General features: G+C 48.8%; 1 long non-coding RNA gene and 1 pseudogene across 2 annotated transcripts in view; both read right to left on the bottom strand.

Annotated features, from left to right (window-relative positions):
* The window catches only part of LOC309333271, a 364,852-nt gene that overhangs the window by 301,294 nt on the left and 49,371 nt on the right, over window positions 1–14,187 (bottom strand). The gene's annotated exons all lie outside the window — the stretch shown is intronic.
* On the bottom strand, window positions 4,346–5,673 carry LOC309333142 (zinc finger and BTB domain-containing protein 26 pseudogene; annotated as a pseudogene). The gene has a single exon. The product of its transcript is annotated as a zinc finger and BTB domain-containing protein 26 pseudogene (transcript).

Below are 14,187 nucleotides of genomic sequence, written 5' to 3'. Positions count from 1 at the left end.
GGAAAGGCGGGTTTGGAGAGATGGCAGGTGCCCGTTGGCCATAAATAGGGCGAGGAAAGCCGTGGATCGGGCGGTGGCGCGTAGAGTGGCAGCCCTGGGGGGAAAGGTCATACGACACCCAGGCATTCGTTTCAATTGTGAGGCCCTCTACCGGTTGGATGGCGTGCATCTGTCTGATGCAGGAAATGATATATGGCTTGAGGATATAGCTATGGGGATTAGTGATTGGTTTCAGGCATGAGAGGATTGGCGGCGAGCGTCTGCTCGTGTGGCGGTAGGCATTGGTAAGAAGGGGTTAAGACGATGTGTGGGGGGGGAGGAACGCCATCACCTCCCCCCAGCGAGCGAAGGGTGGTCCGTTAAAGGACCCCGGGGGGCGTGGCCCTGTCCGAAGCCTATGGAGGTGTGGGCCAAAGGCACGCCCCAGAGCGGTGACCCGGGGGAGCTCCTAGTCGACGTGCCTCGCGGGAGTCTCCCCTGATATAAGGTTAACCCTTCCCCGTGTCTCCAGCAAATGGGCTGGAGCCGGATAGCCGTTAGGACCAATGCCTATGCCAATGCCTCTCATTCCTGAATTCAATAAAGTTGTGGCCTAATTCGCCCAATTAACCTTACATACAGTGTCTGGTGTCTTTATTTATCCTGGTGGGGGCGGGAACTCGCCACGCAAAGCCACTTCCGGGCCTGCCCCAGGAGGTGGGGTTGCGGGCTTCACGCCCACCCACGCGAGCGGGGCTGGCTTCTGCCCCCCGCGAGAGCAGGGGAATCCCCGTCTGGCCCGCCCCCCCCAGCCGGCCAATCAGCTGGGCGGCGGGGGGGCGTGGCTTGCCCTATTTATTGCCGGCACGGAGGGGGCTCGCCCTCTTTTCGCCGGCTCGCCCCCACGTTTTTCCCACCCTCCCTCCCTTTAAGTAGGTTTAGGCTTAGGCACTCCTTTGATATTGCTATGGACTTCGGTCTGTCGCCGCAAGGGGCATGGTAGGAATTTTTCCCAATTGGCGATTTCGGGCCTTTTGGTTTTTCGCCTACCTCGTAGCAACTCGTCACAACTTCTCGGCATTGGCGGTAGGCATTGGTAAGAAGGGGTTAAGACGATGTGTGGGGGGGAGGAACGCCATCACCTCCCCCCAGCGAGCGAAGGGTGGTCCGTTAAAGGACCCCGGGGGGCGTGGCCCTGTCCGAAGCCTATGGAGGTGTGGGCCAAAGGCACGCCCCAGAGCGGTGACCCGGGGGAGCTCCTAGTCGACGTGCCTCGCGGGAGTCTCCCCTGATATAAGGTTAACCCTTCCCCGTGTCTCCAGCAAATGGGCTGGAGCCGGATAGCCGTTAGGACCAATGCCTATGCCAATGCCTCTCATTCCTGAATTCAATAAAGTTGTGGCCTAATTCGCCCAATTAACCTTACATACAGTGTCTGGTGTCTTTATCCTGGTGGGGGCGGGAACTCGCCACGCAAAGCCACTTCCGGGCCTGCCCCAGGAGGTGGGGTTGCGGGCTTCACGCCCACCCACGCGAGCGTGGCTGGCTTCTGCCCCCCGCGAGAGCAGGGGAATCCCCGTCTGGCCCGCCCCCCCAGCCGGCCAATCAGCTGGGCGGCGGGGGGGCGTGGCTTGCCCTATTTATTGCCGGCACGGAGGGGGCTCGCCCTCTTTTCGCCGGCTCGCCCCACACAGAAAGGGGGAGGATGTTGGGATATAGTTCTGTTCCACCTTAAGATGGAACAGGCTGTTGTGTGTCACATGCCTGTTTACTTCCAGCTTCTGCTGGGAACTTCTGTTTTGTATATAGATTTTGTTACTGCTGTTTTCGCTGGAGACGAAGGGATACAATCATGTTTTTCCTTTGTTCCTGATTACACTGAATAAAGCTGTAAATATGCTCTCTCTGTCTGCATCTTCCATTGTGAATGATTTAAACACTCTGCTGACAGGGTGTGCATGGGTCTTGGAACGTATCTGAGGCTCGTGTCACTAATTGACTGATGCTGTTCCACAGGAGACCGGTGATCATCCGGAGCCAGCTGGGGGCCTGCCTGAAACCCCCGTCTCCCTGGCAGTATCCCAACACTAACCTGCTACAGCTTGCTGGGCTGGAGTATTAAGTTACCCATTCTCCAAATTACTGCTTTTCATTCCCTCTTGCCTCACAAAAGGGAGAGAAAGAGGTGAGGAAGTGAAAGATCCAGCTTTGCACAGAATGCTGAGCCAAACCATGGCTAAGTATGTGAATGTGTGAGTACTCACAGCAAAAACTGCATCAGTGTTCTTGCTCTTTTGCACTACCCCAAGTTAAATCCTGACCTAAACCCCAAATCACAAGCAGTAAACCAAGAACAAACTTTGGCTACAGCTCATGGCTTGTTTGAAGTGAAACACACCACAAGGAGAGATTCAAACAGAATGCTAAGCAAAACCATGACTCAGTTCTTTGTAGTGAAGTAGCAGCAGCACTGGTGAAGTGAAGCTTGCAGTTTTTGCTGTGAATATCCATACGCTTTGTCATTCACGCTTAGCCAGTGTTTGGCTTCACATTATGCGTGAACTGAGGATGGGAGAACAAAAAAAAGAGGATGGGAGAACAAAAAGGGTTGTGTTGGGGTCTCAATTTGAGGCCTTCTCTACCCATCCTTTTTTTACTTCTTATGGCACCAAGGGTGAGTGGATTTGGCTCCTGTGGACAAAAGCTGTCAGCTTCCTCAACATTATGCAAAACTGAATGCCACCATTCCTTCACTGATGATATACTCAAAATAATAAATGTTTAACCATTATTTGACTGCTCAAGAGTTCTTCCCTCCCCACAGGTGTAATCCCAAAAGCTAGCTTGGAAGGACTCAAGGTAACAATCTGCTAACCACCTTGAGTCCATGGGTCTTTAAGGGCTTTTAAGATGTCCTGGAGGCATGGTAAGGACCCAGTGATGCCAGTTCCAACGACCTTGCTTTCTGTAATAAGTCTTCTAAATTATCTCATGAGTGCCCACAGAATTCTAAGCACCAACCACAACGCAGGGGGAGACACTGACCCAGGACTGAGTGCTTGCAATCAATGTTAGGTAAGGCTGGGTTTGAGGGAGAGGTCAAGGATCAAGGAGTGGACACAAAGGGAGACTGCAGGTGAGAAAAGAGGAACGGCTCAGGTGTGGCAGACGGGGGCTCTAGGAGCGAGTCTGAAAGCCACATCTGAAGGAAGAGGGGGAGCCTGGCTGGCTGCTGGACAGAGGTTGCCTCAAATGCAAGGAGCAGCATGAGAGAATGCCCAGAGGCAAACAAGACAACTGAGGAATGAAAGTTTAACCTTTCTAGTGTAAGCACACACTTTCCCCAAAGGGTGGGTGGGTAGGTGGAGATGGGAACTGAGCCTGAGCAAAGACAGAGGCAAGCACCACATTCTGCAGCAAAGGCAAGAGGCAGCTCAGCCACTGCGCCAGGCAAACCATCCCAATTTTTACCCTCCCAAATCAGCAGCCTTCACCCATTTTAAATCAGGAAATGGAATTCACTCACAACAGTCAAACACAGTTAGGGAAGGTGGTCACGTGTGGGTAAGAACAGAATGCAAGTATCCTCTGTCTCTGTCTCTCTCACACACAGATGGACTAACAAATATTAAGAGTGTATAATTATCCAGTGCTCCCCCCCATAAGAACTCCGTTTCCCTGCACCCCCCCAAGCTGAAAAATGTATCCGTCATGAGGTGTGTCTGTATTTATTCCCTCAGCCCACAAACGGACAATTGCTTCCTGGAGACACAATTCAACTGCCCTTCCAAAAAGAAAATAAAAGGGGGGGTCATTCAGTGTCACCTTCTCTAAATATCAAAGAAGGCAGCCCTATGTCAACTCTCTTCTTTTCATCAGCCTGAATCAGGTATAGGCAAACTCGGCCCCCCAGATGTCTTGGGACTACAACTCCCATGATCCCTAGCTAACAGGACCAGTGGTCAGGGATGATTGGAATTGTAGTCCCAAAAATCTGGAGCGCTGAGTTTGCCTATGCCTGGCCTGGATAATTCCGTTGGTTAGTGCATGGTGCTGATAACGCCAAGGTTGCAGATTCATGCCCCCTATGGGACAGCTGCATATTCCTGCATTGCAGGGGGTTGGACTAGATGGCTCTCAGCATCTCTTCCAACTCTACAATTCTATGATCATAGCGACAAAGATGCTTGGAGTCACCAAACACATAAAACCACTCTAGAGCAGAAGACCGGCTACAGTTTTTGGGCCAGCCCCTGCAGCTCATCCAGAGGAGGCCTCTGGCTTGATGCCTGAGTTCAAAGCCCAAAGCAGCTCTTCATAGCTCTTCCTGCCCTGATGTGTGCGAAGAAGTGCTGTGGCACACATTTCAATTCACACAAGTGCTTTTGCTATGCAAACTAAGCACCATCTGTGCCAGCTTCCCAGCATTCAGCACTTGGCTGGCATTGGCTTGCTGGCAGCTTTTTGAGTCTATCCCTGAGCTGCAGCTGAAGGAATCAAAACACACAGCAATGTCCTAAATGTTCCTCTCATTGGCATTGTCGAAGCTGTTCTTGCCGTGGAGCTGCTTGAGGTGTTTTCTCAGGACAGGCTTGTGGGTGAAGACCATATCACAATAGTTGCACTTATGGGGTTTGTCTCCGTTGTGCAGGTTGAGGTGGTCCTGCAAGGAGCACTTCTGCGAGAAGGTCTTCCTGCAGATCTTGCACTGGAAGGGTTTGATGCCTGTGTGGACTTGCATGTGTCGGTGGAGGTTGCCCTTCTGTGTGAAGGTCTTGCCGCACAGCAGGCACATGAAGAGCTTGTGCATCTTTAAGTGGTTGGCATAGTTCTCCAGGTGCCGGAAGACACATGTGCATTTGGGGCACTGGTGATGCCACTGGAGACCTATGTCCACCCCCTGGTTGCTAGGGCCAAACATGTATTTTGAGAGAGCGTAGTTGTGGAGCTGGCCCTGCTCCAGGTCCCCAACTCGGTTCTCCACTGTGGAATTGATGAGGGAGTGCTGGGGCTCTGATGAGTGAAGGCTGCTCTGTTGCTCTGAGGAAATGAACTGGTCCTGGTCCTTCTTGCTTCTGACCTCTGCAACCTCCCCAATGGACTCCACCTTCACAATCTGGATGTCACTGTCACTCATGTCCAGGCTGTCTTGAGAAGGTTGGATGCATGGAGAATCTAGCTGAATCGAGTCGTCTTCCTTCTCCTCTTCCTCCTCTCCTGCCCCTGGGACCTCCTTTGGCTCTGAAGAGTCTGTCTGCTGTTGCTGCTGCTCTCCTTCCTCTTGGCTCTCAAGCTGCTGTTTGGTCTGGATGAACTTCCACAGGGCCTGTGTGCAGCGCTCCACAATGTGGTTCATCTGAAGAAAGCTAGCTGCTGTCAAGTAGCTCACCAGCTCCATCTCAGGAAACTCCAGAACGCCGCTGTAGCAGGACAGAAGCAGCTGCCTCCCTACATCTGAGCTCTGCAGGATGGAAATTTTCACCTCCTTGGAGTCATTCAGCAGGAACTGATCCCTTAGGAAAGGGGAGCCAGCAGCAAAGACAATCTTGTGGCCCTGAACCTCAAGATCATCAATGCAGACCGTGATATCGCAAAACTTCTTCTCTTCCCTCAGCTTGTCCATTTTTTGCAGCATTGAGTCGCCATAATTGTCAAAGTGGAAGTGGAGACTATCAGTTCTCTTGATCATGTTGACAAACCTGAAGGGTGCAAGTGGATGGAGACAGTGAATGCCACAAAAATAGATAATTTCAAGACTGTACCAGCTTCAAACCAAAAAAGCTTCAGACATTGGAAATACAATGGGGATCTAAGACACCTGACACTTTCTTTGCCTCTACCTCTAGTCAGAAATGATCACACCATGACAATAATTACTGTCCCCCCCCCCCTTCCCTGCCTAATCCAAAGCCAATTTTGCTGAAAGAAGAAATGAATGGGCCATGGAAATCATATTAACTGTTGGGAAGTACCTCAGAAATTAGATGATTTGCAGTGGAACCCTGAATGCATTTACTCAAGGATAAGTATTACTGAGTTCAGTGGAGCTTACTTTCAGGTAAGTGTGCATAGGACTCCAGTCCTACAAGCCCCAAACAAGAAAATAAACTGAATAATAAGGCTCTGCTAAGCAATCAAGCAGCTCGGGCACACCATTTCTGCTGTTCTTGTATTAATGTTTAAAACAATCAATGATCATCAAATCATAGAACCTTAGAGTTGGAAGGGACCCAAGGGTCATCTAGTCCAACCCCTCCACAATGCAGGAATCTCAACTAAAGCATCCATGACAGATGGTTGTCCAGTCTCTGCTTAAAAACCTCCAAGGAAGGAGAGTCCAAAACCTCCCAAGGAAGACTGTTCCATTTTCGAATAGCTCTTACTGTCAGAAAGTTTTTCTGCACGTTTAGTCAGAATCTCCTTTCTTGTAACTTGAAGCCATTGGTTTAAGTCCTACCCTCCAGAGCAGGATAAAACAAACTTGCTCCCTCTTCCATGTGAGATATTTGAAGATGGCTTGAGATATTTGAAGATATTTGAGATATCTTGAGATATTTGAAGATGGCTATCATATCTCCTCTCAGTCTCCTCTTTTCCAGGCTAAACATACCCAGCTCCTTCAACCACTCCTCATAAGGCTTAGTTTCCAGACCCTTGATCATATTGGTTGCCCTCCTCTGCACACATTCAAGCTCATCAACATCCTTCTTGAATTGTGGTGCCCAGAACTGGACACAGTATTCCAGCTGTGCTTTGAGCAGGGGAGAATCAAGTGATACTATTACTTCCCTTGACCTAGACCAGGGGTCGGCAAGGTTTACCTTGCCTGGGCCGGTTCACTCCAGTGGAGATCTCTCCATGGGCCAGATTGTGTGTGTGTGTGTGCACGCGCACGCGATTTCCGGTGTCTGCACAGACACAATTTTCGGCATCTGCGCATGCGCAGACAAGATTTCCGGCACTGTGGAAGCAAGTCCCCGTGCCGCGCCAGTTTAGCCCAGCGCTCGGGGACTTGCCAAGCGGGTGGCTCAGTTTTGGGGTGGCTCGTGGGCCAGTTAAATGACCCCCGTGGGCCGCTTGTGACCCATGGGCCTTAGGTTGCCTACCCCTGACCTAGACACTAGACTTGATGCAGCCTAGAAAAGCATTAGCTTTTTTTGCTGCTGCATCACAATTTTGACTCATGTTAAGCTTGTGGTCCACCAAGACCCCTAGATCCTTTACACATGTACTGCTAGTCTGCCAGGTGTTCCCCATCTTATATTTGTGCATTTGGTTCTTCCTGCCTAAGCGTAGAACATTACATTTGTCCCTACTGAAATTCATTTTTTTAGCTTGGGCTCAGTTCTCCAATCTGTTAAGGTCAATTTTGATTCTGTCTTCTGTGGCATTAGGTACCCCTCCCAGTTTCGTGTCATCTGCAAATTTGATGAGCATCCCCTCAATTCCTTCATCCAACTCATTTATAAAGACGTTGAACAACAATGGGCCCAGGACAGAACCCTGTGGCATCCCACTTTTTGCTTTTACCCAGGATGACGAGGAACCATGAATGAGTACTCTTTGGATTAACTTGTTCAACCCACATTTTACCAGCTTCATCATGAGAATATTGTGGAGGACTTTGACAAAAGCCTTACGGAAATAAAGATACACAATGTCCACAGCATCCCCCTGATTCACCAAGCTTGTTACTCCATCAAAACAAGAAATAAGATTGGTCTGGCATTACTTATTTTTGAGAAACCCATGAGGGGTCTTAATAATCACAGCATGCTTCTACTTCTCAGAGGTCCAAGATTGCTCTATTTGCAGTCCTTGTTTTGCTGATTTCATTTAATATTCTAATTTTCTGAGATTGTTAATTTGGGGTTTTCATCAGCTGCACACCATGAACATCACAATTATAACAAATAAAGACTTGACATATCTCGCTTTGCATGTCATGAGTCTATCTCATATATTAGTTCCACCTTTTAAGATGAATTACTGAAATAAATGAACTTTTCCACGATATTCTAATTTTCCAAGTTTCACCTGTAGGTGTTGAGTAGTTCCACCTTCTCTCTGTCACCCAATAGCATTTCCTCGTCTTCTCCACGCAGAGGACCTACCACTTGCTTGTTCTTCCTCTTGCTTCGGACATAACCGAAAAAACCTATTAAAAAAATCAGTTTCAACCTCTCTTGGAAGTCTGAGCTCATTCTAAGATTTAGCGACCCTGACCTTCACCCTGCAACAGTTGGCTACTCGTGTATGCTCCTCCTTTGTGATTTCCCCTTTCTATTTCTTATACATGCCCTTCTTAACTCTCAGCTCATCTATAAACTCCTTATGAAGCCGTTTCCTTAGATGCTTCCCACTTTTCTTGTTGGCATTGTCTACATTTGGGCCTTCAATATTTCTCCTTTTAGAAACTCCCATCCATCTTGGACTCCCTTCTCTTTGAGTATTTCTGACCATGGGATCTCACTCAGTAGCTCCTTCAGCTTTTTAAAAAGAACTTAATTGTTTAGTGTGACAGCACTTGCACTTTGGAACTCTCTGCCTGCTGAAATCAAGTAGGCAATATCACGGTACTCTTCGGTGCCTGCTAAAAACATTCTTGTTTAGACAAACCTACCCAGATACTTAGAAAGTTGAAGTAATTTTAATCTGTTTTAGTATTTTCATTTATATGTTTTAAAGCATGGCTATGAATTTTCTCAATTTTATTGTTTTACCTTTTTAGAAACTGCTTTTGAGATTTTTTCTTTTTACAATCAAGCCGTGTATAAATTTCATTAAATGCAATAGCCATGATAACACAATGGACCTTCCATGCTCAGAGGCAGTATACCAGACAACAGTGGTAAACACTGGTGGAAAGCCATCACTTTGGTGTCCTGCCTATGAGTTTTCCAGAGGCACCTGGACACAGGGTGTTAGAAAGTAGAAGAGGACAACACAAATGTTGCTTGGAGCCCAGATATACAGTGGTACCTCGGGTTACATACGCTTCAGGTTACAGACGCTTCAGGTTACAGACTCCGCTAACCCAGAAACATTACCTCGGGTTAAGAACTTTGCTTCAGGATGAGAACAGAAATCGTGCGGCGGCGGCGCAGCAGCAGTGGGAGGCCCCATTAGCTAAATTGGTGCTTCAGGTTAAGAACAGTTTCAGGTTAAGAACAGACCTCAAGAACGAATTGAGTTCTTAACCCGAGGTACCACTATACCCCTTTTCCAACAGGTGGTGACTCGTGCCGAGCTTGTGGGTGCCTCTGATTAGCCACTATGGCAGGCATGTCCAAAGTCCGTTTTGGGGGCCTAATCTGGCCCGCCAGTCGATTAAATCCAGTCCCCGTGGCAGTATATGCCCTGGGGTAAAATTCTAAAAAAACCCTCAACTTCAATCCTAAAAAACCTCAACAACTTTGGTCAGCCCTCACGCATGTTCACTTCGTCAAATATGGCCCTCTTTGAAAAAAAGTTTTGGGCACCCCTGCACTATGGAAAGCTTAGCCAGATTGGCCTTATCCAGCAGCTGGGCTCTTCTCACAGCTAGCCTCTCCATTGTTAGTTGCCAACATCACCCAGTAGATTATCATTCAAGATAAACTGCCTCTGTGTAGGGAGGTTTCATTTCACTCTCACAGATCAGGACAGAGGCTTCTTCCTTGACAAACCTGCCTAAGTTATAAGACTGGAACATATAGAAGAGCCCTTCTAGATGAGGCAACTGGCCCATCTAGTCCAGCATCCTGCTCTCACAGTGGCCAACCAGATGCCTCTTGTAGCAAACCTGCAGGCAGAACGTGGGCACAAGACCACACTCCCATGCATTCTAAGCACGGTGTAATAAATAATAATAATAATAATAATAATTCCACAAGTCCCATCCAATGATCCCCTCCTCCCCTCCATAGCATTTAACAATGACTGATAAAAGGCGGGGGGGGGGATCTGTCATGAATAGCAAGAGGAATTCGGCGAGGGTCGGTTGACCTTCACCTAGTGACACCCTCCAACCCGTAATCGGAACGCTCCTGAGGCGCTGCATCTTGCCCTGAGTTCCACCAACCAATAACATAGAGGGGAATTACGGAACGCTAGACCTTTTGGGCTTGACCCCGCCACCTCTGGAGGAGCGTAGGCTGCTCAGCTGACCGCTTTACAGACCCGCCCCCATCAACTCCTCTCCGCCTCCCATAAACGGTGCAGCACCGGGTGGACCCAAGGGGTGAGGGAGGAACAGAAGGAGGAAAAGCTTGGACGACGACGCGACCGGAAGCAGCTAAGTCCCATACTTCCGGTGCCGCTTCTTTTTCGTCACCACGGAAGGGAAGGAGAAATGGGTTGCTAAGGTACAGGACGGAAGGAAAAGGCGGAACCGGGCGTGATTCCCTCCTCTCAACAACGGAAGTGGTTTGTCCCCGCTTCTGTCCGAGCTCCGGTCTGGCTGTGATCTAGCCGGAGAAAACGGGGGGGGGGGGGGTTCTCCTCTCCCTGTTGCTTCAGGAGGCAGAAGGATCCCTGTCTGGGGGTAAGGCTGATGTGGGAAGGCCTTGTGCTGACAGCGTCGCCTCACCCCCCCCATCGCGATTCCTGAGGGCAGTTGTGGGGCGGGGATGTGGGGAGACGCTTGTCGCTCCCAAGGGGAGCCCGAGTTGGTTGGCTTGGAACTAGGAGGGCTCTATTATGTTTGTGCGGTGGAGAGTACCAGCCCTCGCGCGCTTTACTTTTGAGAAGAAACGGGGTGTGCGAGACCAGGATTGTTGCATTTATTTGTGAAAACTGTTGTTAAGAGTATTTGTATGTTTTTTGTTTTTATGTTGCTTGTATATAGTAGTCTCCCACTATAGTACTAATATTATTCACAGCTCCGATTGGGGAGGGCGGCAGGTATTCATTATTTTGTGGGGAAACTCCAGTTGCCTAGTGCCTTTTCAGGTGGGAGTAATACAAATAGGCATTGAGCAATCTGTAAAGCAAAAGCACCCAGGAGGGTGATCTTTATTAATGCTGCGCCAGAATCCCCTGTTCACCCAAGGTTTGGTGGGTGTCAAGAGAACATGAAATTGTAGAGTTGAAATAATAAATTATTATTATTATTATTTATCTATTTATTTATTTATACCCCACCCACTCTGGGTGGCTTTCAACAAAATATTAAAATACAGTAGTCCGTCAAACATTAAAAGCTTCCCTAAACAGGGCTGCCTTCAGATGTCTTCTAAAAGTCTGGTAGTTGTTGTTCTCTTTGACATCTGGTGGGAGGGCGTTCCACAGGGCGGGTGCCACTACCGAGAAGGCCCTCTGCCTGGTTCCCTGTAACTTGGCTCATCTAGTCAAGGGTCATCTAGTCCAACCCCCTGCAATGCAGGCATCTCAACTAAAGCATCAATGACAGATGACCATCTAATCTCTGTTTAAAAACCTCCAAGGAAGGAGAGTCCACCACCTTCCAAGGGAGTCCATAGCACTGTTGAACAGCTCATACTGTCAGAAAGTTCTTTCTGATGTTTAGTCAGAATCTCCTTTCTTGTAACTTGATGCCATTGGCTTGGGGTCCCCCTTCAGAGCAGGAGAAAACAAGCTTGCTCCATCCTCCATGTGGCAGCCCTTAATAATAATTTATTGATATGCTGCTCATCTGACTGGGTTGCCCCAGCCACTCTGGGCAGCTTTAGATGTTTGAACATGGGTCATTCCATGTCAAGTGATCCAATCACTTTTACCATACCATTTTATATTGCTTTCATATCAGTTTCTACAAGTAGTACAGTGGTACCTTGGGATGCGAATGGGATCCGTTCCGGAGCCCCATTCGCATCCTGAATAGAATGTAAGACGCGACTGCGCATGGACGGGCTGCGTTTTGCCAGTTCCGCGCATGCGCGTGATGTCATTTTCAGCGTCTGCGCATGCGCGAGCAGCGAAACCCAGAAGTAACGCGCTCTGTTACTTCTGGGTTGCCACAGAAGACTTCAATAAGAGTGGGGAGAGGCAAGCTGTTTAACCCTTGACTTGCAGCATTCAACTATCCCTGATTGGCACACACATCTGCCTCTTATTTCCACCCTTTATTTCCCTAAGGGGGTTGGGGATAAATCACACACACATACCGTAAATTTAAAGTCCCAATCAAGCAAAAATAAGAAGGCAGTAAAATAAAAACACTCAAAAAATCTTCACAAAAACAGGTACAGAAGCTAATGGATATGGGAAAGAAAAGAAGGTAGGGTAGGAAAAGAGGAATTGAGGTATGAAAGGGCAAAAAGTAGAAATTAAACCTCCGGATCATTCCATATCAAGTGATCCAACTTTGTTCCAAAGCAGAGTGATAGCGCGCTATTGCAAGATAGAATTAATGCTTTGAAAGAATTCTTGTTAGTATTTCATTTCATGAACATTACAACAAAATGCATATCAAACTAAATTATGGAGAAAAACCTTACACATGAAATGGGTCTAAAAATGTTTATTCCTCCATTATTTATACTTTACACCAAGCACTTTTCAAGAGCATTTGGTGCACACAGCGTTACATTTTTTGTCAAAGTTTCCGTGCGGCCAGTTGCAGCCCTTGACACTTGACACAGTTGCAGTTTGACACTTGTTAGAACTTGTGCTCCCCTACGTAAAGTACATCCCGACTAGATGGGTCAACAAATGATGCTGGACCTGGTGGGTGTAAGAAGGGCACAGTTGCTTCTTCACTTTCATAGTGCACCAGTGGCTGGGGAAACCCAGCCAGATGGGCAGAGTATAAATAATAAATTATTATACTATATTTTATTATATTATTACCGACAACACATAGGTCAATCACCATGTTTTATTGGATTTGCGAGCACACGCGCTGAACCCTGTCCATGAAGCCTACCCCCCAAAGAATGAGACCAGAGACCAAAGTATGGGTTCAAATTGGTCACAACTTTATTTAACTTCAGAATGTGGGAAACTTGGCATAGGCCTTGGCATGTAACCCTCTCAGCCCATCCGGGACTGAGGATGTGCAGGGCAATGAGGTGCAGTGGGAGGGGACTGTAAAGCACAAACAGCGTGCCCTCCCACCTTACCTCGGCTGGCAGTTTGACCTACATGCCACCGCTCTAGGGCCACGGACTCCTGCAATCAACCCTTTAAGGGGCCCTGCAAACACCGCCGCGTGGGGGTGCATGAAATGCCTCCCCCCCCAACTTGAAGATAGACTAAAGGATACATTGCCAAGCCCTAAAAACCGCCACCCAAGGCCCTAAGGGGCCTCGCCGCCAAGAAACCCACAGCTGAAGAACAAAACCTGTCCACCCAATCTTTGAGGCCTTGGCGCAGGTCATGCAGCCAAAGCTCATTTCCCAGAGGCATCAAATGTACCCCATCACCCCTGAATAGCCTGCCCTTATCCACTCTGATGGTGGGATGTGACATAGAGAGTCCACCAATTTGCCGCATGGTGTCGTGCATGGCCCTGTTGATTTTCTGCACCACGTAATTGATGTGAGAGGGCCTGTTAACCCCTCTCCAGCGCAGGCAGGGGAGGAGATTGGACCAACAGATAGTCATTGCTGGGTACATGGCCTGCAAGCTTTTGACCTCTGCCCTGGCAGCCAGGGTCAGGGCAATTCCTTTCCTCCCCATCAAGTCGTTCTCTCTCAGGTGCAGAACCAATATTTTTGGTGATCCATGCGCAGCTGCCACCCTCAGCAGCATGGGCATCAAGGCGGGCCAACACATGCCCCGCCGGCCCATCCAATAGATGTGTACCTTGGGGTGGATGTCAAGACTGCGGCCCCAGTCATGCGACGAGGCATAGGCTGCCCCCCAGTGAACGATGCTATGCCCCACCACCCATATCTTCGTTCTGGGCAGACCTGCAAGAAAATTGAATTACAACCGTTAAGGAGGGTGTGCCGTATCAAATGTAACTCTTGTACGCTGCAGAATGCCAGCAACCCAGCTCCTTGATGCGGGCGGAGTCCTAACCCTGGTCTACCGCTGAAGTGGCAGCCCCAATACGAAAAGAGTGCCCAGAGTATTTCAGGGGGTCACTGCCACAAGCTGCTATAACTTTACGCAAGACTGCTGTAAATTGACATTGTGTTAAAGGACGCATGTTTGCATGTGTGATGGTTCTAGGGGTTGCTTCTGCGTAAACCGGCGCCACGCCTGGCTGGGTTGCCTGAGTGAACCTTTTCTGTCCGGACAGCCACTCGCCTGTGGCTG

The sequence above is a fragment of the Podarcis erhardii genome (assembly GCF_964252035.2).
Source record: "Podarcis erhardii genome assembly, chromosome: W".
Lineage (NCBI taxonomy): Eukaryota > Metazoa > Chordata > Lepidosauria > Squamata > Lacertidae > Podarcis > Podarcis erhardii.
Note: the sequence above shows the minus strand (reverse complement) of the source record. Positions and strands in the feature narration are given on the sequence as shown.